At 35.9% G+C, this 24,041-nt stretch overlaps 1 protein-coding gene across 3 annotated transcripts in view; it reads left to right on the forward strand.

Annotated features, from left to right (window-relative positions):
* The first annotated feature begins 6,991 nt into the window (after positions 1-6,991).
* LOC145676510 (uncharacterized) overlaps positions 6,992-24,041 on the forward strand; it is a 50,470-nt gene continuing 33,420 nt past the window's right edge. For all 3 annotated transcript variants that reach the window (XM_081747328.1, XM_081747327.1, XM_081747329.1), the window contains exon 1: positions 6,992-7,179. The gene's annotated coding sequence lies outside the window, so the exon portion shown is untranslated. The remainder of the gene's footprint in view (positions 7,180-24,041) is intronic.

Consider the following 24,041-nt stretch of genomic DNA (forward strand, 5'->3'; position numbering starts at 1 on the left):
TTATACCTTACGTTCTACACTCTCCTCCTATCCAATACCCTGACGTTCAATGCCAAATGGTCACTGTCCACTCTCTCACCCTGGTTAACCTTTATATTCCCCTCACATTCACCTTCCTGATCATCTCTTTCACTATCTTTTTAATTTTCTTTCTCCTCCCTGGATTCTAGGCGGCGACGTAAATTGTAATCACCCGTTCTGGGGGGCTCCCTTTTCCAACACAGCTGGTTCTGTCCTGTATCGCCTACTTCCCACCTTACTCTTCTGAATACTGGCACTCCCACACTTTTTCCCCGTCCCCACGAACTTCCTACCGCTTCCGGCCTTACCTTTTTTTCTCCTGCTTACTCTAGCCACCTTACATGGACTGTTTCTTTCAATCCATACGGCAGTGATCACTTCCCCATCATTTTATATAACGATAATTCTCCTCGCTTTCCTTCCTTATCCCCTACAGTTCGTCCATATTCTACTACCCTCGATTGGTCCATTTATTCTTCCTGCTTTGACCATTTCTCTCCAACTCCCTCGTCGCCCATCTTTCCAATTCCGTCTCTTACCAACATTGTTTCTCCTCTCCCACAGGACACCTTGCATTTGTACTGCGACGGTTCTGGCCAGGGCTTGCTTTTCGGATCAGCCTTTAACGATTCCTCTATTCAGCAATGTTTCAATTTTAAACTGCTTCATTATGTCACTTTTCTCACTGAAGCTTATGCCTTATTTGCGACTCTTCTTCATTCTCTTCAGTATCAGCATCCATCTACCTGATCCATATATCCATTTATCCACTATATCCATTTATCCATCTATCAGTATCCATATATCCATCGCAACTGATTCTAAATCTCTCTTCCAATCCCTACAATCTCCCCCTGGACTTCGAACTCTCCTGGATTCTTTATGAAATTCGTCTTCTCCTATACCATCGTACCTGTCTCAACTATAGTACCAGCTTAATCTGGTCCAAAGGTCATGTAGGTATCCTCGGGAATTTCTTAGCTGATGCCTTAGCCCGTTTCTGAGCTCTGCATGGCACTCCCATTGACCTTTCAGTCTCGCCTATTGACCTTTTTCCACGACTTACTACACTACATTATCACCGCTGGACTGCTTATAATGCCTAATGTACAAAGGCAGGTTGGTACTGGTTTCATCCCTGTTCTCTCCGTTCACCATCTTGGTTCATTCATCATAATCTCTCTCTCCTGCTTCCATTTTCTTCTCCGTAATAAACTTCACATTCTGTATACTCCCCAACGTTTATAACTTCTCCGAAAACGCACTACTCCACTTTGTAACTGTGGTCTCGATACTGGCTCAATCATTCATCTCATTTTCTCTTGTCCTCTCTACCAACAATATCGCCAGTCATTTCTCGCCCTTCCTCATAAATTTCACGGTAATGGGGCATTTAATGTAGATTCGTTAATTTTCTAACGTGGGTTCCTGTCAGCACGGCATGGCGCGTCCTCAGGTTGCGGATCGAGGAGAAGGCCTCTAGATATAGAGGTTAGCTGCGAATATACTGAATAAGCAGTCGCGGACAGACGACTAGGAGTGGTCCTCCAGCTTGGGGGTTTGGGTAAGGCTAACACCCTCATCCTGTAAAAAAAGGTACTTGTTCAGAAACATTCACAAAAGCCTCGGACAAGGACTGATAACTTGGCACGACATCAGCAAAACTAAATGGACATGAGATTTGGAACATGGAATATTAGAAGTCTTTATAGGGCAGGCGCGTTAAAATCTGTAACGAGTGAGTTAGAGAAATACAGGATGGACTTAGTAGGAGTTCAGGAAGTTAGGTGAAAAGGAAATGGATCTGAGAAATCCGGAAATTTTACGTTCCTTTACGGGGAAGGAAATAAAAATCACCAGTTAGGAACAGGGTTTTTCGTTCACAAACGAATATTACCAGCAATTAAACGGGTTGAATTTGTTACTGACAGACTTTCTTTTATTACTCGTAAGGGACGGTGGTGTGATATTATTGTTTTAAATGTACATGCTTCAAATGAAGATAAGGGTGACGATATAAAAGATAGTTTTTACGAAGAAGTGGAACGGATATTTGACCAACTCCCGCGATACCATATGAAGATTCTATTAGGGGATTTCAATGCGAAGGTAGGAGGAGAGGATATTTTCAAACCGATTATAGGGAACGAAAGTTTGCATAAGGAAAGTAATGACAACGGTGTTAGACTCGTGAACTTTGCAACATCCAAAAACCTAATAGTGAAGAGTACAAAATTCCCACATCGCGACGTTCATAAATACACTTGGACATCACCAGACGGAAAAACACATAATCAAATTGATCACGTTTTAGTTGATAGAAGAAGACAATCTAGCATAATTAACGTCCGGTCGTTTAGAGGGGCTGATTGTGACACTGATCACTACCTGGTAGCAGCGATAATACGGGAGAGATTATCGTTGAATAAAGGTAATAGTCAATGTCCGAAAACGGAGAGATTTAATTTAAAGAAATTAGAAGAGAGCCAGGTAAGAGAGGAATACCAGATTGAAGTTTCGAATAGATTCTCGGTGTTAGAAGACTCGGAGTGCACTAGTGTTGAGGATACTTGGATTGAAATTAGAGATAGCATTAAAAGTTCAGCATTAGAAAAATTGGGACACGCGGAAATACGTAGGAACAAACCATGGTTCGACCAAGAATGCATGAAACTAGCAGAGAAGAGAAAACAGGCAAAATTACGGTGGCTACAAAATCCGAATGAAATAACTACACAAAATTTCGCAGATATCAGGCGGGAAAATTCCAAAACTTTTAGAACAAAGAAACGGGATTTTTTGAAAGCTAAAATTAAGGAACTTGAAGATAATAGTAAAAATAAAAATATTCGGGACATGTATAAGGGGATCAGCGAATTTAAGAAAGGCTATCAACCTCGTGCTTATATTTTAAAGAAATCTGACGGAACAGTTCTCACTGATACGGATAGCCTCTTAAATAGATGGAAAGATTTCTTCGACGATTTGCTGAACACGCAGCCAAAAACTAATGTGCGTGGAGAAAAGGAGATACACACCGCAGAACTGTATATTCCAGAACCCAATCGAATAGAAGTGGAAGCCGCTATAAAGAAATTAAAGAAACACAAATCTCCGGGTGTAGATGAAATTCCGGCTGATTTAATTTTAGCTGGAGGCGAAAAATTGTGGAACAAGATACACAAACTCATTCTCCTTATCTGGAACAAGGAAGAATTGCCACAAGAGTGGAAAGAGTCAATCATTGTTCCAATTCACAAGAAAGGCGACAAAACTGACTGTAATAATTATCGAGGCATTTCTCTTCTGTCAACATCCTATAAAATCCTTTCAAATATTCTATTACCAAGATTGACCCCATACGCAGATGAAATTATTGGAGATTATCAGTGCGGATTTAGACGGAATCAATCAACTGCCGACCAAATATTTACCATTCGCCAAATACTCGAAAAGAAGTGGGAATACAATACCCCGGTACATCAACTATTTATTGATTTTAGAAAGGCTTACGGCTCGGTTAGGAGAGAAACACTATACAACGTTCTTACAGAACTTGGAATACCGAGAAAGCTAATTAGATTAATTAAGATATGTTTAAGTGAATCCCAAAGTAAAGTCCGGGTAGGAAAATTTTTGTCCACGAGCTTCCACGTCGAAAATGGCCTGGAACAAGGAGATGCGTTGTCGCCATTATTATTTAACTTTGTGCTGGAATACGCCATAAGGAAATTCAAAGATAGCAGCCAGGGCCTAGAGTTGAACGGCATTCACCAGGTTATGGCATATGCTGATGATATAAATTTAATAGGGGAGGATAGGAGAACAGTAGAAATAAATGCAGAGATCTTATTAAACGCTCGCAGGGACATGGGTTTAGAAGTAAATGCAGAGAAAACTAAATACATGGAAGTGCGTCGGGACCGTAATACGGCAAATTGTGGAGGCGTTAAAATATTAAATAATACTTTTGATAAAGTGGATGCTTTCAAATATTTAGGATCAATATTAACAGACGAAAATCATATTCACGAAGAAATTAAATGTCGACTAAAAGCAGGGAATTCGTGTTACTATTCGGTTCAAAATCTCTTGTCGTCGCGAATTCTGTCGAGGAATTTGAAGCTTAAAATATATAAAACGATAATCATGCCTGTTGTTCTGTATGGTTGCGAAACATGGTCGCCCACTCTGAGGGAAGAACATAGACTGAAAGTATTTGAGAACAGGATCCTGAGAAGAATATTCGGACCCAAGAGGAACGAGAATGGGGAATGGCGGAAGCTTCATAACGAGGAACTACATAGTTTATACGGTTTACCCAACATTGCTAGGGTCGTCAAGTCTAGGAGGCTTAGGTGGGCAGGTCATGTAGCTAGAATGGAAGAAAGTAGAAACGCTTTCAAAGTCTTGACTGGTAGACCCATAGGAAAACGACCATTAGGAAGACCTAGGCGCAGATGTGAGGATAATATTAAGATGGATCTCGCAGAGATAGGAATACAAAGTAGAAACTGGATGCAATTAGCTAAGGATAGAAGTCAGTGGAGAGCTTTTGTGAACGCGGCACTGAACCTCCGGGTTCCATAGGCCATAGAGTTAGTTAGTTCGTTAATTTTCACCTTATCTCCACCTGTTCTTAATGCTTATTATCTTTATTTACGACGATCCACTTTATTTCGCATCTTATAAGCATATCTAAAGATTCATCTCATTTCATCATCTGTTTCATTTGATAAAACCGTCTATAATTGCCGAGACCGAAATCTTCACTAAACAAGATAAAAACAGCAGCAGCAGCAGAAGAAGAAGAAGAATAAACCAGTTATAGATAACGATGATATGGCGAAGAGCAGTGATGCCAGTTGCCGGGAAATGTCCCGTAAAACGGGATATTCTGAGCACTGACGGGAATGCGGGAATTTTTCTTGAAAATAGGCTGAAAACGGGAAATTCTGCTCTTTCTGGGTAAAAGCATGGGTAAAAGTGCGGGGTAATGCGGGTGGACGTCGTTCCCTCGCCTCGAAAAAATATGTACGCCGTCCCCCTTCTTCCTAAAAAAAAATTACAATGGGCAAAGATAGGCAGGGAAACGGCGTGACGTCATGCCGCTACCTATCGTACCCCCAACTTTTCAGATCCACTTTTACCCCTGGGTAAAAGTAGGGCTAAAAGTGAGGGGGAACGGAGGTGGATTTCGTCTCCCCACTTCCAGAAGATATCTGTGGTATCCTTCACTTCTAAAAATTACAATGGGGAAAGATAGGTTCAGCGAAGGCTTTACGTAAGATCTACTTTATCCCTGGGTAAAAGTGAAAATTACAAACACACAAAAGACTTGAAACCTCAAGCTAATGTAAACAATTGGAAAATACCCTGCTTATCGCTGCATTTTTGAACATTTTAAATTTTGATTTATTTATTTTTGTGGCAAGGAACAAGCGGTGTACAAGCAACACTAGAATCATGTTAAGGCCAATACAATTTAATTAAGTGTTGTTTTGCTGAGCACAACATCCCTTCCAAACCACAAAAAACACCATAGTGTTCGAAAAAAAAGTGTACATTCTATTTTTTTAAATTTTGGTCTGCTATAGATATTGTAAATTATATCTATTGAAGTTGACGGGAAATTTTGTATCTAATCGGGAAATTTATGGTTTTGGACGGGAATTTCGCTGTTACAAAACTGGTATCACTGGAGCCGAAGGGCAAAAATGATAAGGCGTTAAGCAATGACTCTCACCAGTGATGCCAATTGAAGGGAAATTTCCCTTGGCGCAGGGAAATTTTGAGTAAATTTTGGAGAAAAGGGAAAAAGGGAAATTGCCTGTAATCTCTCAATATTGCAGGGAAATTTGAACCTCTCTTCAATCATTTATAGATTGAATGTATTTACGCATCTGATTAATCTCATTAAAATTCGGTATAAATTTAACATCCTATATGTTCCAAACATAATCCGTTGCACATACCGTATTTCACATAAATTCTCACAAGTTATCTTACTTTGCATTCGTTAATGTTTATCAATATTACACAATCTTCCCATTGTTGAATTAAATGCAATGCAATAAGATGAAATATTTATCAATTAAATTATTACTCCAAGTATTATAACAGTTTGGTTTTCCTAATCAGAAGATGTTTTTCCCAACCAGAAAATTGATTGTGAAGAGGATTAATCGATGTAAGAGAGGAAAATCTGCGTGTCTTGAATGTAAATATGTATATGTGGGCGAATACTGGGTCATTAGTGTATGTGTGTTTGTGTAAGTTTACAAATTTTCTGGTGACTGTACGCACTGAATTATAAATTCTTAAAAATTCTACATCTCTAAACTTTGTATTGTGCTTACGAACATTCCTCGTGTACAGCCAAAGACAGTAGCAGCTAGTTTTCTTTGTAACTGTTCGTATTCGGTTCAGTAAATATGGGAGTGCTGTTCTTATGTAAGTACATACAAAATATATACTTAATATTTTCTTTGTACCTTATGTTACATTAATATTAAAATCTATCATGATATCTAGGATAAAAATTAAATTTACATAATATTTATTTTATATTTTTAAATGATTTATTTAGGTTGTCCGTCCCGACCGAGGTATTTATAGGATTTTTCCTCAGTCACACCAGGCAAATGCAGAGATTGCACCTTTAACATAGGTCCTGGCCTACACCTTTCCATATCCTTTCCCCTCCTCTATCGCGACGCCTTAGATATCTAAACAATAAATCAAGTTCAAATTCTGCGTAAGCTCAAAAGAAAGCTGTCAGGTATCTGCTTGTGTGTGGTTATAAGATTGGGGTGAGGGGTGGAAGCGAAAACGATTAAAAATACGTTTACTAAATACAGTACTTGGACGGTTTGGATGAAGGGAAATTTTGTCCGGGAAAGGGAAATTCTGAAGCTTGTTAAGGGAAAACTGTTCTGAAGGAATTGGCATCACTGACTCTCACTCTCACTCAAAGGAACTATCACATGGACAATTTACTTTTAATTTGAAAAATCCTCCTTGTGAGATACACAAAAACAATTTTACATTTGTTGCTGGTAGGATATATGTCCGAGGTTCTTATTTCAATAACGATTAGTGGTTTCAGGGAAGAAAAGTAAATATATTGACGTGCATTTGAATATATTTGTAAATCAGGTTAGTGACTCTCTCAAAGATTATATACTCTTAACGGCCATTCTAATTGTTATTTAGAATATTTTTCGCTAAGCCACAGGCTGGAATCCTACTTAGCATAAATTAAATTCACGTTATTCACCAGAAGTAATCGTTGAATAATAATTTCTTTCACAATTTGTATCATAACTCTGGGTTCAGTAATAATAATAATAATAATAATAATAATAATAATAGCTTTCAATTTCTCCCCCTATCTTGCACGTATAAGATACCCAGTGTTCCTTACTTTACAAAATATTGCTGAGCGAGAAAAAGCGGTTAGAAGTCCCCTGGGAATCTTTGTTTCCTACCTTTATCAGAATTTATACAAAAACAAGGTACTCAATTGTGAAGTCGTCATGGGAGGCCCCGGTTCGATTCCTGGCTATAACTCATGTGGTTCGGATACCAGGTTAATCAGTAGGTCCCGTCTCATTAGTGATGGGTAAATTCCCGGGAAGATATTTTTCGGGAATATTCCCGGGAAGATTCCCAGAATGGGAATTTATTCGGGAATTTATGTAGAATCAGAAAGAAAATTGCATTCTATTACTATATTATGATTTCAAAGTTGAATTAATTTTTTTTAACACAGCATATTATTACTGTTGTCCCCAGAGGAGTCTTTAAAATGTATATTCTGAACGATGTTATGTTATTTTATTAATATTCTGTTATATTTAGAGTGTACGCATAAATGGATATTTATTTACAGTAGAGTCCTATGAAAGTAAATATATTTCAAAAATGGTATAGTAAGTCCCATACTTTTAAACCGCTTAACAGCTTAAATTTACATGTAAGGGGCTTTTCTAAACTTGACTCTACTACTGATATTATAAACATACTAAATTTTTAAATGTTATAAACAATTTTGTCAACATTTGCGCATTTGTCTCTATTTCTACATAAGTTTCTTTAATTCTATATTACTTTACAAAATGGTTCCTTTTCATCATTTGTAAATTAGTACTTTTCTAATTTTGGCTATTGTTTAGCATTGGCGGCCAGCTTTTGCACCTTCTTTTCTTGATCTTCTATTCCGATGCGGTTGTTTTATGGTTTCATACGTTAAATTACGTTACCAACATTAAATTCAGACAGCAATGCAGAGCGAGCGTTAGCGAGTAAAGGAGGGTTAGAACCCTGTATGGCACGTTGTTTTATATCTTCGTTACCAACAATTCACTTTCTTTTCTCACATAAATCACTTTCACGTATCTTTACGGTTTGTACAAATCTTGTACTGCCCTAAAAAATTGTGTTCGATACTTTCATGACTACTTGAATATCACTATCAACTCATTTCTTCCGTAAATCATCCTACTTTTTGCTAGTTTTCGCCCTCCAATGTAAACAATTAGCTTAGTTTTTAGTGCAAATTCAAACCTCGAAATTCTTTAAAATCTAGAAGTAAATAATAATATATTAAAATAAAGTAATTAGTCATATGGTCTTCATAATTTGGAAGATAAAGTAAACAGTTGGAAATAAATTCCTTCCCGGGAATTTATAGGTCAGGGAAAAAACCCGGGAATATTCCCATTTTTAAATTCCTTCCCACCGGGAATATTCCCACTGCCCAACACTACGTCTCATAGCCTCGCTGCTGAAAGGGACGGTAAACTCAAAATCAAATCCATCTGTAAGTCATGAAACGAGTTTGTGGAGATTCTGAATGGCACCCAATAATAGTAAGTTACAATGCAAAACGCAAATGAATTTGTGCTCAGTTATAATGTGTCCGTAGTCAGTGTCTGTTTCCTTGAAGTACCAAAATTCTGTATGTGAACGAAGACAACTTTTTGAAAGTTCCGGGCATCCAAAAGCAAAGTTAAATCATTTATTCCCTTAGCGAAAGGTTTAACTAGCATTAGGTCGGGTATGGACTTTTGGGTTTCAAATAGAACAACGATGAATTTCGAAAAAGTACTTATTGAGGCTTAACAACAATTGAAAATGTATTATTATGCAAAATTTGGTAGGTACTAGTGATGGGCAGTGGGAATATTCCCGGTGGGAAGGAATTTAAAAAATGGGAATATTCCCGGGAAGGAATTTATTTCCATTTCTTTACTTTATCTTCCAAATTATAAGAACCATATGAATAATTACATTATTTTAATATATTATGATTTACTTCTAGGTTTTAAAGAATTTGGAGGTTAAAAAATTTAAAATTCTTTGACTACTTTATATAACTAATAATATGATTTTTTTAAGTTCCATTTCTATTTGCATTATAAACTACAGTAATTGTTTAGTATTGAGGGGGGGGGGGGGCAAAACTGGCAATAACAAGGATGATTTACGGAAGAAATGAGTTGAAAGTAGTGCTCAAATAGTCAAGAAAGTATCGAACATTTTTTTTTTCTTTTTTAAGGGCAGTAGGGAATTTGTACAAACCGTAAAGGTAAGTGGAAGTGATTTATGTGAGAAAAGAAAGTGAATTGTTGGTAACGAAGATAGAAAACAACGTGCTATGCGAGGCTGTAATCCGCCTTCAATCGCTAACGCTTGCTCGGCAATGCTCTCCAAATGTAATGTTGGTAACTTAATTTAACGTATGAAACCATAAAACTACAACATCGGAATAGAATATCGCAAAAAAGTAGGTGAAAATCTGACCCGTCAAAGCTAAACAATCGCCGAAAGTAACAAAGTACTAATTTACAAATGATTGAAAGAAACCGTTTTGTATAGTAATGTAGAATTATGTAGAAATAGAAATGAAGTACTATTAATAAACCATGAACCACCGTTTTTAATAGACGTCAGTCTGTCTCCTCTCTCTGACTCGAATTTCTGAAGAGGTACTCGAACTTCTTTTACATGTGAATTAACGCATGGAATTTTGAGAAATGGGCAGGAAGAAAAGTCGTGTGTGGCAATGTTACGTGCAAAATTATAAAGACAGGAAAGAGATTTAAATATTGTGAACATACACATTTATGCGCAAATGGTGATAAAATGGTGGGACATCTGTGTTCTGGCAGTTACTTAACCTAATTTGTTTATAACATTTAAAAATTTAATATGTTTATAATATCAGTAGTAGAAGTTTAGAAAATCCACCAACATGTAAATTTAAACTGTTGAGTGGTTTAAAAGTATGTGGATTTATATACCATTTTTGAAACATATTTATTTTCATAAAACATACTGTAAATGAATATCCATTTACTATACTCTCAAAATACAATAAAGTGTTAATAAAATAACATAACATCGTTCAGAATATACACTCTAAAGACTTCTCTGGGGACAACAGTAATAATATACTGCGATATATAAACGAATCATAATATAGTAATATAATGCAATTTTCTTTGTGATTGTACAAAAATTCCCATTTTGGGGAATCTTCCCGAAACATATCTTCCCGGGAATTTATCCATCACTAGGCCAACTGAAGTTAGGGGGAGCGATGCAACAAAATTATATTTCATCACCATATTATAGTTCAGTTGCCAGTCTACCGTGAACATTTTAGGGCGGTCCCCTAGACCCCCCTGAATACGGGCCTGGAGACAACTGTAATAATATAGCTACTGTGATTAAAAATACGAACTTAACTTTGAAACCATAATATAGTAATAGAATGCAATTTTATTTAAAATTGTACATAAATTCCCGAAAAAATTCCCATTTTGGGAATCTTTTCGGGAATCATCGTGGGGAAGATTCCCGAAAAATATCTTCCCGGGAATTTGCCCATCACTAGTAGGTACCCCAAGGGGGTTCAGGGGTACCATGGGGTACTTAATTTATGAACTATTAAATATTTTGAAACATATGTCTACGAGATCTTTCAAAGAACGTTACAAATACTAGATAATCGGAAACCACATCTCGCTAGACCTCTTGTTTACCGAAATGTGGGGGGAAAAAACAGTGATACTATAGATGTGTGGGGTTTGCGTACTAGTTGGAACAATTTCGAAAAACTATTTACTTATTCCTAATAACAATCTCAAAAGACGTTTCAGTGCAAAACAAACACACACAGTTGCGGGGTTATGGGGATACCATGGGGTCTCAAACCATCCATTTCTAAACATTGACAAAACACGTCTTAACACACCTTTAGAGACCATTACAAAGATGTGTTTACCGAAAATCCCAAGTCAGTACACGTAACTGTTACCGAAATATGGGGAAATAAAAAAACGGCACCATACGCTAGTGGGTTTCACGTGCTTAAAAGTACAGTTGAAAAAAATAACTAATTATTATGGCTTAAGAATAATAACATGAATGTTCATAATCAATAAAAAAAAACACATACTAATGAGATATAAGGGTACCATAGGGTTTGTGAAACTCCACATCTACTTCAGTTTTTAATTTTTTTCAGCTAGCTTAACCACTATCCTCAGCTGGGTTTAATACCGAAAACTGCATGTTAATATCTAAGAACGTAACCCAGATTTTAAGAATTGTATTTTTGATGACGTCATAAATATATAGATTCTTATGGATATGGACTTTTGGGTTTCTACTATAAGGAGGAGAAATTGCACAAAACGAATATATGTGCATTAATATATAATCTAATAGACATTGTGTAGTAAAATATGGTGCTACCCCTATGGGTTAAGTGAGAACCACTATATTTTCTACAAATACATTACTTCATTTATTAATTTCTTTCGGGTACCTTAAACAATACGCTCAGCTGAGTCGAATACTGAAAACTGCATGCCAATATCTAGAAAAGTAACCGACATTTTAAGAATTGTATTTTTGATATAGAGATTCTTATCGATATTGACTTTTGCGTTTCTACCATAAAGAGGAGATATTTCACAAAACGAAAATATGTGCATTAATATACAGTCTAATAGACATTCTGTAGTAAGATATGATTGTTGTCCTATGGGTTAAGTGAGAACCCCACTATAGTTTTTATAAAAAGGTTACTTCATTTACCAATTTATTTCGGCTACCTTAAACAATGCACTCAGCTGTGTCGAGTACTGAAAACTGCATGTCAATATCTAAAAAAGTAACGGAAATTAGGCACACCCCGCTCCTAATATGGAACACTACATGCTCTTAGAATGGAATACTAGAACAAAATATGCGCGTATGCGTACAATGCGACATTTGGTTATTTCGAGCATGGGCAATGCATTCGAGCAGTTTATTTGCTTATTTAAGAAATAAATTAGTTTATTAGTTCAAGAAAAGAGCAAAGTCCCAACTCTGAGATCACATCGGCCCGTAAGATAAATCTACGAATTGGAAAGAATTCGATCCTGACCTCGGGGAAAGAACCATCTCGACATACGCCAGATAGGACTGAGGAAAACCACAAAAACTTCACTCAGGATGGGTGGTCTGAGCAGGAATCGTGCCCATGATCGAATTATCCAAATGTCGCGTTGTAGGCATACGCGCTGTAGCCTATATATTATATTTGGTAGGTCTATAAGACAAGTGCACATAAAATTACAAAACATTCTTAAGATAATTAAAATATAAAACAGCAGAAATACCAGAATTTTATCGAACTTGATAATTATCGATAACAGAAGATAATTATCGAACTTGACTTCTTCATTATTAAGTCTATGTTTGTAAATTACTGTAATAGGCTATAATATCTACTGATTTTAACTTTTGGAATAGGTTTAATATATTTTAACTTGGAATAAGTACGTTTATTAGCTACAACCAATAAAAAAAATATTAGAACGGGAATCAAACTACGTGCGACAAATAAACTTAAAAAAAAAAAACTATATAAAAGAAAAACTTCAAACATACTAAATTGGCATGTCTTATGGCGTCTAAATTTTGATTCCAGTTTTACTTTGCAGAACAATGGCCACAAACGTATTTTTCTCCACCGTTCACGGGAGACATTTCGTGGGATTACCTTTTACAAACTGGCCATTTTAACCAATCTCTCTCCCCTGCACTGAGCGACTACAATTTACCACAATGTCTGCTTTCCTCATCATCGTCAACATCATCAGTAGAATCATTCAAACTGTCACTACTTTCGTTCAAGTCACTCATTGATTCTTCGGATTAACTATCGAATTTGTAGTAGTGTGAAGTCCCTTTCTTTGGCTGTTTCGATTGGATTTTGTTGGGTGGGGCTTAGAAAGCTAAACATCTTTATAATTGCAATGATAAGGTAAAGGCCCGTTGTGATGAAGTAGAGGCAGCTTCAAAATCGTTTTTTTGCGGAGTACTCGTAAGTATTTTTGCCCACCTTGCTTTCGACTACGTGTGCTGCAATGCTGCGGCTGTAGTTGTTGTAGCGGACTCACTACTTCAATCGGTACTATCGTGCTGTACTCTTCACTTAACACTGTATACGACACGGCAGTTGAGACATTTGAACAAATAATTAATCTGTGAAAGTTTTATTCGAATTGGTTGGTGTGCTCAGGAGTTATCGCGTGACACACAGACACACACAAACAGATACCCACATACTGGGTGTCCATAAAGTCTGGGCAAATAGGGAATTCTAGTAATTTGTTTTTATTCCAGATTCAATGATGACTGACTAAAGAAGAACGAGTCGAGTTGGTACTCTTAAGTGGACGGAAAGGACGATCGTATCGCAAAAATGAGCAAGAATTTAACCTTCGACACCCTCATTGTCAATATATTTGTTTTACTGCTGTCGGGAAATTAATTACCAAGTTTAAAGAAACAGGCAGTATGTTGGACAAACCCCGTTCCGTGCTAGGACCTTTATTCTTTGATGAACATGTAACTAGTGAGACTTTCTAAACATGATGAGAGACAAACTGATGTCTCAAATTGAGCGTCTGAGTGAGGGACTTCCAGACTGGTTTTAGCAGGATGGGGCCCCTGCCCATTTTGCTGCAGCTGTTAGAGATTGGTTGAATGACAATTTCACTCACTGGATTGGGAGAAGAGGTCATGTGAAGTGGTCCCCTCGTTCGCCAAACCTTTCTTCATTTGTTTTCTTTTTCTGGGATATGCTGAAAGAGAAAGTATATTCGATGAAGATTAGAAATTTGAATCACCTGACAGAACGCATTATCAATCGGTGTGCTGAAATCGACGGCAATTCAGACCTATTCCATCGATTTCACCTTAATCTTGCAAAGCGCATCAAATTATGCATTGAACAGCACGCAAATAATGTAGAAAATATTATTCATTAGCATTAAATTGACTAAATTGTGCTTTTCCCCATGTACCCAGACTTTATGGACACCCTGTAGGCAGTAGCAATTAAGTAGCAGAATGTTTTGTATTGTACTTGGGGTGGGGGATCCCGTTGAAGTAGCTAGCTTTCATATAAAAAACGTAAATTGGAACTATTTCTTAGTCGCGTACGCGTAATAATGTTGTAATTCAACATTAAAGAAGCAGTATTGCTTTTACTCGATACTAGATGGTTGTAACGTTTTACGTAGATTGAGAAAAATACGTTCTCCGGACAGTGGTATATTGTACAAATATACGGAATCCTCTTGCTTACTACAAAAATCAGAGCGGAGCATACGTTATCCGTATGCTACATAGGCACTGCCCTTAGGTGTTACATCATGCCGTTGCAGGATGTTTGATTTCTAGCAATCTTCCTTATATTACATACATATATGTATGTTACCTTCGTCAGCTATATTTATTTATTTGTTGAACAATTTCCCAGATACAGCATAACTTTGCCATTTTACACTGGGAAATGTTAACAAAAGAAAGAAAAAAGAAAAGAAGACAATAATAACAACAACAACATAGAACAGTATAAAAAAAAAAGAGTGTGAAATTGATATTATTCCGTCAAAACTCGTTTAATTGCTCTATCAAACACCGGGTTGCTCGAAAAAATGTCCACATTAGTTGTTACTTGATTATAACACTTTGGTGTTCTGTAAAAAAAAAAAAAAGGAGAGAGAGAAAATTGGTATTCTGTATAATTGCCAGCCTAGGACGGGCAAGATGGAATAGGTAGTGTTTCGGGTGATGCGAGAAGGGACAAGTAAGGATAGTTCCTGAAGTAATATTTCCGATCTTAAGTCTCCATTCACTATTTTATGAAGATATTTCAGGTCAGAGATAATTCTACGTACTTCCGGAATCTGTATATTGAGATGTCGCAAGAGTTCCTTCTTGGATGATATTCGAAGTGCAGGAACACGGAAACGGACTATAGCGATAAAGGAATTAAGAATAGAATCAAGTCTGGGGAGATGTGTAGATGTGTTATATACGTCCATTTGTGTGTGAGATCCTAACCGCCTATATTGTTTCATACGAAAAGTATGTAGAGATGGAACACTTATACAGAAAGTATTATAAAACATGCGTTTTCAGTTATACGCTTTCTGTACGTTAAGTCCAAAAACTACAGGATTTACAAATGTAACATACGATATTACGTATGCCGCATACATTTTTTTTCTCAGTGTTGCTTTGAACGAGTTTAAGATTTTAAACAAGAACTTAGTATAAATATTTTTAAAAAATACAACTGTAATTGTAAAGAAGGGAATTACTTCAAAGTTACTCGTCCACCAAATTTTCAACAAAAAACATAATAAAATCTACAATCATCAATTTCTACTTAAACTTTACTCATTTTATGGTCTTTTAAGTTACCTCGAGGGTGTGAGTATGGGGGAGGAACCACAATTACATATCGATAACCATTATTAACCTAAAGGGGAGATTTTCGGACCGCGTGGAGCACGGTTGTGGGTAGTTAATGGGGAGGGTGGAGTTGAGAGGGAAGAACGAGCGAAACGAGTAGCTAAAGTAAGGGGGGATAACTCACTACTAGGTTACTTAGGCTAGGTTATGTTTACTTCGCACTTACCTTAGTACGTACTTAGGTTTGTAGAGCTCTCCTATCTCAAGCAAAAACTCATGAACGATTGTTGGTGGTCTTTGTTCTTTCATTCATTAACCCATGAATATTCAAAAGATTGACGTCATTATCAACAACATGTTTTACAAATTTTAGTACTCTCAATTCACATCCAGCGCAAAGACCCTGTACACTTGCAGGCATGTTTACTCGAAAATTATACACAATCCAAGCGTTCTGAACCTAGAGACAAGTAGTTCCCTCTACTTGCGAATTAGTCCCGTCTATAACCGCTTATCAAAATATATTACACATAAATTACGCTTCACTTACATGTTATCAAGCACACAAGCAATCAAATTATCTATTTCTTCTAGGTAAATTTTCAAAATTTTGATAAAAAAACGGAAGGGCAACTTCCCAAGTTGACCCTAAACAAGAGCCTCAGTAAAGTTGAATTTCCTTATTTCACAGATCATCTCTCGTTCTTGATCTTAATGTTAGTATTACATGTGAGACTATTAAAACATTTATATTTTAATTCTAATTCGTGTAGTTAGTAATAACTTTTTAATAAAATTTACGTTTTTTTATGTAGATTACATAATGTTAACTTAATGTGTGTGTGAGTAGAGGGGGATAATAGAATTAAGTAGATGCAAAATACTTAAACATTCACAGAGAAAAATCCCTTCTCCGGACAGTGGTATGTTGTACAAATATACGGTATCCTCTTCCTTACTATAGAAATCAGTACGAAGCATACGTTATCCGTATGCTACATAGACACTGCCCTTAGATGTTACATCATGGCGTTGCAGGATGTCTGACTACGAACAGTTGTCCGTATATCACATGCATATACTTATGTTATTTTCGTCAGCTATATGTTATATACGTCCATTTGAATGTGAGATCCAGACCGCCTACATTGTTTCATACGGAAAGTACGTATAGATAGAATACTTATACAGAAAGTATTATAAAACATGCGTTTTCAGTTGTACGTCTGCTGTACGTTAAGTCCAAAAACTACAGGAATTACGCATGTAACCTATCTTTTTAAGTACGCCACCTACAATTTTTTCCCAGTGTTCAAGAGCAGATATAATGAATTGCTGATGTTACAATTTGATGAACTATAATATGTTTGGCTCAGCCCCCGCCCCCCCAAACTTCTTCCGGGCCCCCCTCTACATTTTTGGGCTGGCTACGGGCCTGCTGAGCACTCAGTCAGTCAGGACTTCTTATTTTATATATAGATATATCGATCCTACTTTCTTAACCACAAAATCATCTTAGGAAAAGGAAAACAGGAAAACTCTTACAAAACTCAGGGATAGATGTTATCCACTAGCACTTATGGTCTGATACTTGAAGTTAGTTCTCTATCGCTATTCCACTGTTTTCCCACTTTGGAGGAAGAACTGTAACTATGAGAGATGTATTTGTCGAGTATATCCCACATGTGATAAAACAATGTAGAGAAAGTACTGATGCTCGCAAATGTGGAATTCGTAGTTTTTTTTTTTTTCCTAATAGGGAAATACGTTTTTCTAGGTAACTTATTCTTAACTGGTTCTCCAGGGCTCAGGAATTGTTAATGGTTGCTGGTTAAGGTGGTTTCAAATAGTTTCATTACGGTTGCTATTATTTGTAAGGAAGAAGAGCTACCAACAAAGAGGATCATGTTCAAAAGGCTGAGAACTACAGCTCTAGATTAGTTGTAGGAAAATGCAAATTGCCTGAATAGCATAGAGAGAGACATCAAGCAGATTTTGTTCATGAGTCTTACGCATTATTAGTCCTATCATGGTTACCTAAATAATTCAGACAGTTTTCTATTGCTGGATGGACTGAAGAATATTGTTCTAGGATACTGTAGTACAAAGAAAATCGTAGCCAAATGGGAAAATCATTTTGTAAGCGAATGGAAATACGCCAAGAAATAGTGCAAATAACTTCAAATCATATAGGATAAGGTCAATGTTCAATAATTGAGAATATTTATTGGGCGTCCTTCATATAAGGGTATTCGATATTACAATGTACGTCATTTGTGGACATTTGAACATCGATTCTACAAGACCTACGTAGTCAACAATAGGAAACTAATTTCTACAGACTGCCTCATCGCATCAGAATAACAATTTCATAACCTGTAAATCATTCACAAGAGGTTTTTGTTCTTAATTTTGAGGAAATTGATACAATGAACTGACTGCGCAATCATTAATTTTTTGCGGGTCGGGGGGAAGTAAGTGCAGTGGAGAGCAAATAGGGAGACAACAAATTTTTATATACACGAAAAGGTAGTTTTTGACCTACATTACAATACAATGTGTCCATGGAGCAGGCGTCGTCATCAGTGAAGGAGCTCGTCCTCTTTGCTCCCTCTGACGAAGTCACTGATACTTTACTTTTACATAATTCAATGCATCGCAAACGTAAAGCAGTAGGAAGACGTTGTGAAGGAAATAGGACTATGAAACTTCAACTACGAGTACTTCAAGGGTAAGAGTTAAAACAGAGATTGTCAGATAACATGTAATAGGGAAGATAAAAATATCCTATAGTCGGCAGTTCGACAGTGCATCAACTCAAGAATATAAATACACCAAGGACAGATTCTAAAAAAAAAAAAAAAAAAAAAAAAACGAACTAGAGGAAATTTCAAGTGTTGGATTGTTCGTGCAGTACAACCTGCTAACTCCAACAAAATACATATCTTAATAGTTTTTAAAGCAGCGCTGCCCAACCGGTGTGCCGCTGGTGTGCCGCGAGAAAATGAGAACAAAATTATGAAATATATAGCAACCAAATTACAAAATAGGAAAAATGTGTATTTGTATTTCACATTACTATGAACCTCTACAATGGAAAAAAATACTGTAATTGTAAAATATTATTGTATATGCATACATTACTACTACACAGATTGTATTTTATTTCGAAAACAGAATTTTATTAATATTTAAAAATTGTGATGTATATTAACCATGTTAATAAATTATAAGTTTCACACCGTATTACTTGTCTGTACATTTTTAATGTTCAGAAAAATATTTATTTACATTATTATAACCATTATTGCTTCTTTATTGTTACAGGTTATTTCGAAATTTGAAATTTTAAAATCTCATTCTACCCTTTCGACAAAGCAAACATTCATACAAATTACCTCCATCTGTTTTAAAAGTACAAGAGATTTGTTTGCTCGTCTGTTATTTAGTGATCTTCCTTAGTGAAAGGTTGGATACAGTTTTCAAAAAGAAAGTGTATTTTTAAAAGCATGAGTCCTATATTTCATTGGAATTGTTTTCTATTTTTTGGATTAGAATGAAAAATAATTATAATGATTTACGATGGAGGAAAACCAAAGAGCGAGCTTTTTTCTCTGTGAGAAGGTGGTCAGTAATCACAGAAAAAAAAATACGACGGTATTTTCTATTTACTACTACTACTAATAATATTATCTATGAGTGTGCCGCAAGAATTCAATTTACATCCGTAGTGTGCTGCAAGTTGAAAAAGGTTGGGAAACGCTGTTTTAAAGTATATAATGCATTCAAAAGATATGTCCAAGAAGAAGAGAGATCTTCCGAGAGTTTGTCCTGCATTGAGACAAAGTAGAGCAATCAAACACGTGTATCTATTCTTTTTCTTTCAAATTTGCCGTCTTCTGGCTTAATTTTTACTCGTTGTACTATGATTTTTATTCGTTGAGATATTGTATGTGGTCACTCAACTTCATTTTATTGCGTTCATTTTCGTCGTTCAACTTTTGATAAAATATTTAAGGAATTCTCCAGTTTCTTTGGGGTCACCATTGTGCCGCCCCTGCATCACTTCCAATTGTGTATAAGTGGAATCTACGACTAAACGTAATGGACATTCCTTTTTACCCAACTTCGATCCGACATTTTGTTCTTGCGTTAAGGCTGCTTTTGTATTTTTCCGACAAATTTTCGGCAAGTTATATTGCCAAATCGAGGCATTTCTATATCCAGGTAAGTCTGTGCTGTCTGTTTTTATCTCATATCATGAATCAACTCTCAAACGTTGTTGGTGTTCAGGCGCGCCCCCAGAATTTGTAGGGAGGGGTCCAATGTTACAAGCCATTACATTTACGTAGTATTGAACGGATATTATTCTGCACCAGAAAAAATGATAAGTAATTGTGAAAAATGATAGAACTAGATTGTTTTATATTTTCAGCAAAAAGTGATAGAACTAGATTGTTTTATGAGATAGTACGGATGAAGAGTAAGATCAAATATTCATGCTACATCAATCATTTCAATGCTAGACAAGTATAGTTTTATTAAGAAAATATAAAAGTGTAGGTTGATTTAGGAAGTTTTTTTTTTTGGGGGGGGAGTCGGATCCTGTGGACCCCCGTGTGCATACGCCCCTGTTGGTGTAGTTTTGATACACCGTATATATACAGGGCATTTTAAAATACACGTTACAATGCTTGGAAGGTGATTTTCAAGTAAAACAAGGACAAAATATTATATGAAAAAAGGTGGAAGTGGTATAGTTTGCGGGTGAAAGGTGTCCGAAAATCGCCACATACTATGTTTAAAACACAATAACGCAAGAAGAAATTGAGATAGCAATGTCAGATTAAGAGAAGATAAAGGAAGTCGTACCTGAAGAATACAATGGTGCTGCAATTGAGGCCCAATTTGAAGTGCGCAATAGGACTTTCACAGAAACTGGGGAGTCCTCTTACGGAAAATACAGGAAACTGAAGACTATGTTCCACATTATAATGAAATCAGAATGTAGGCAGTAAAAGACTGATGATGAATGCTCACATATACCACTATAGCTGGAATACCTTAGCAGACGGAAAATAAGACAATAGCAGTGCAAAATCTGTTTTGGCATATGGTTCACATTGTGGTAAGAGAAGTAAAAGTAACACAATTTTATCCATGTTCCAATACTGCTGAGACACCGTGAGACAATCGAAAAATGTGAAAGTAACACTGTAAGATCTACTATTCCACATGGGTTACATCACGGTACGAAAAGTAGAAATTTCCATGCCCTACTACAGCTTGGATTCCGTCACTGCAGTTAAAAAATAGGAAACAAACACTGTGCGCTTTACGGTACAATGAATATAAAAACAATTGTGTTATGTGCCACTGAGACATCCTAAATAATAAAAAAAACAACAGTAACAAAGAACGGGTTAAATCTCCTAGTATTTTCTACACTACTTTAGTACGAAAAACAAATATAAAACAATGGCCATGTCATCAGGTTGTACAAGGGAGCTCCAAATGAAGTGGGTAATCTGCAGAGGAATAAAGATGGAGAATATCGAGAATCCTATTTCATCCTCATTACTTAAAAAAAAAAGTACAGAATATTGAATCCCAACTAAATTTTTTTTCATATTTTTCTTTTTGCTGTTGTCCTACCTCATCAATGAAAAATCAAAAGCTAGACATAACACAGAATCGAACACGGGCCGTGAGTCGTGTGCGGATCCAATGAGGCAGGTATTATTGCTAGTTTTATTTTCTTCTTTGCACTAAGTTTCATCATATATCTATAGTATCTTGCAGGGTTGTAAACTCTCACTTTTGAAACGAGCCTAGCTCCAACTCAGAGTGTAAAAAGTGAGTTAATTCACATTCACACTCAAGCTTTATAGAAGCGAGTTCTACTGACGTTCAGTTTTTTTTTAAGTTACGCTCAAGTTCATTCTCAACATAATGAAAACACACTCTGATGATTTAATAACTAAAAATATTTACAGTGGTACGCAGTGGCGTATTTAGGATTTTGTTTCGGGGATCTTTGCTAACTTTAGTCCTGGAAATGTGAAAATTCTGCAAGATATTTCATTTACTTAGTAAAAGTACACATAATAAAAGTACCTAGTAAACATAGTAAATAAAATTTGCGAGGCTTCAGCCAGGAAGCCTAAAATGTAACCTAAAATGTCATAAATCTGGGACTACTACGTTTTGTTATTGCATTGAGAAATTCAAGAAGTAACTGATTTAAAAATACCGAGTTGATCTTTTTAATAAGATGATTCTCTGCTAAAAATTTGTAGGATACAATAATATCTATTTCCTTTGATTTGATTAAAAATAAAATAACTGATCAACTATAAACAAGGCAAGATATTTTCTCTGTCTTTGGTTCATACATAACTATGGGGTTATAATTTTGGACAAACATTAAAAAAAAATGTGATAAATTCCGCCAGCTAAACTAATACTGTCACTTGAAATAGATGCAATTCCAGACTACAGTCGCCTTGAGCTATTTCTAGTTCTTAAGTCCGTAACCTACATAATTTATATAATTACAAATTAGTATTTAAAGTCTCTTCTCAGAGATCGGATAACAGCAAACCTACAAATGGACAATTACATTATTTTGTGAAAATCAAACTATGTGGCGTTGAGCGGGATTTTACGATCAAACTCACCTACATTTCGAGTTAAACTGAACTCACGCTCACATCTTTCAAAAGGAGTTAGCTCATGATAAAACTTACGATAAACGAGCACGCTTATTTGAGCTAGCTCACATGAGCGCGCTCATTTACATCACTGGTATCTTGGGTAAATTGCAAAGAGAAAAATAATGCATTAATCGATTTTGTTAGGGACTGGGCCTTTAAAATCCTCGATTACAAAGCCTTCGTAAATTTTACGACGCGCCATTTGCAAAAACGCTAGAACTAGAAATACACGTCACACAAAAATATTGTTTTATTTTCCCCGCTCTGAAGATAAACAAAATTTATATATGTTCGTAAAATAGGCATATAACTGAATCCTACATAATTTTTAAATTTTGAAAATATACAACCATTAAGTATATATATATATATATATATATATATATATATATATATATATATAAATCGCGTCGTAAAAATTACGAAAGCTTTATAATCTAGGGTTAAAAGATTTAAAAGATTTGATTAAATCGCGAAGTGATAAAAAGATACGCGTACTGATTTCATTCTCATAGTAAGTGGAAAGATATTACCCTTCGAAAACATACATTTTTAATTGCGGAAAATAACACATACATGTCCAACCATTCAAAATGGATGATATTTAACTTCTTTGAGCCTCTTATTTTCCATAGTTTCCAATCCAGTGGCGGAGCATTAGGCCAATCAAGCGGGCAGGTTCCTTACACAGAAACTTGTCCCTTAACAGTTGTTCACATTTTACAGTAATGGCAATGATCCTCCTAACTGAAATATTTAAAAACATAGTAAGGTCGACAAGTACTTTGATATGCACTGAATGCACTGTTCAAGGTACCCAAAAGAAATTAATAAATGAAGTAATATTTTTATAAAACTATAGTGAGGTTCTCACTCAACCCATAGGGGTACCATCATATTTTACTACAGAACGTCTATTAGATACTATATTAATGCACATATATTCGTTTTGTGAAATTTCTCCTCCTCATAATAGAAACCCAAAAATCCATATCCATAAGAATGTTTATATTTATGACGTCATCAAAAATACAATTCTTAAAATCTCGGTTACTTTTCTAGATATTGAAATGCAGTTTTCAGTACTCGACACAGCTGAGTGCATTGTTTAAGGTGCCCGAAAGAGATTAATAAATGAAATAATCTTTTTATAGAAACTATAGTGGGGTTCTTACTTAACCCATACGAGTACCATCATATTTTACTACAAAACGTGTATTAGATTGTATATTAATGTATATATATTGGTTTTATGAAACTTCTCCTCCTTATAGTAGAAACCGAAAAGTCCATATCCATAAGAATCTCTATATTTATGACGTCATCAAAAATACAATTCTTAAAATCTCGCTTCTTTTTTCCATATTGGCGTTCTGTTTTCACTATTCGACACAGCTGAGTGCATTGTTTAAGGTAGCCGAAATAAATTGGTAAACGAAGTAATCTTTTTATAAAAACTATAGTGGGGTTCTCACTTAACCCATAGGGGTACCATCATATTTTACTACAGAATGTCTATTTGGTTGTATATTA

Source organism: Thermobia domestica, unplaced genomic scaffold (genome assembly GCF_964235325.1).
Source record: "Thermobia domestica unplaced genomic scaffold, izTheDome1.hap1.1 HAP1_SCAFFOLD_185, whole genome shotgun sequence".
Lineage (NCBI taxonomy): Eukaryota > Metazoa > Arthropoda > Insecta > Zygentoma > Lepismatidae > Thermobia > Thermobia domestica.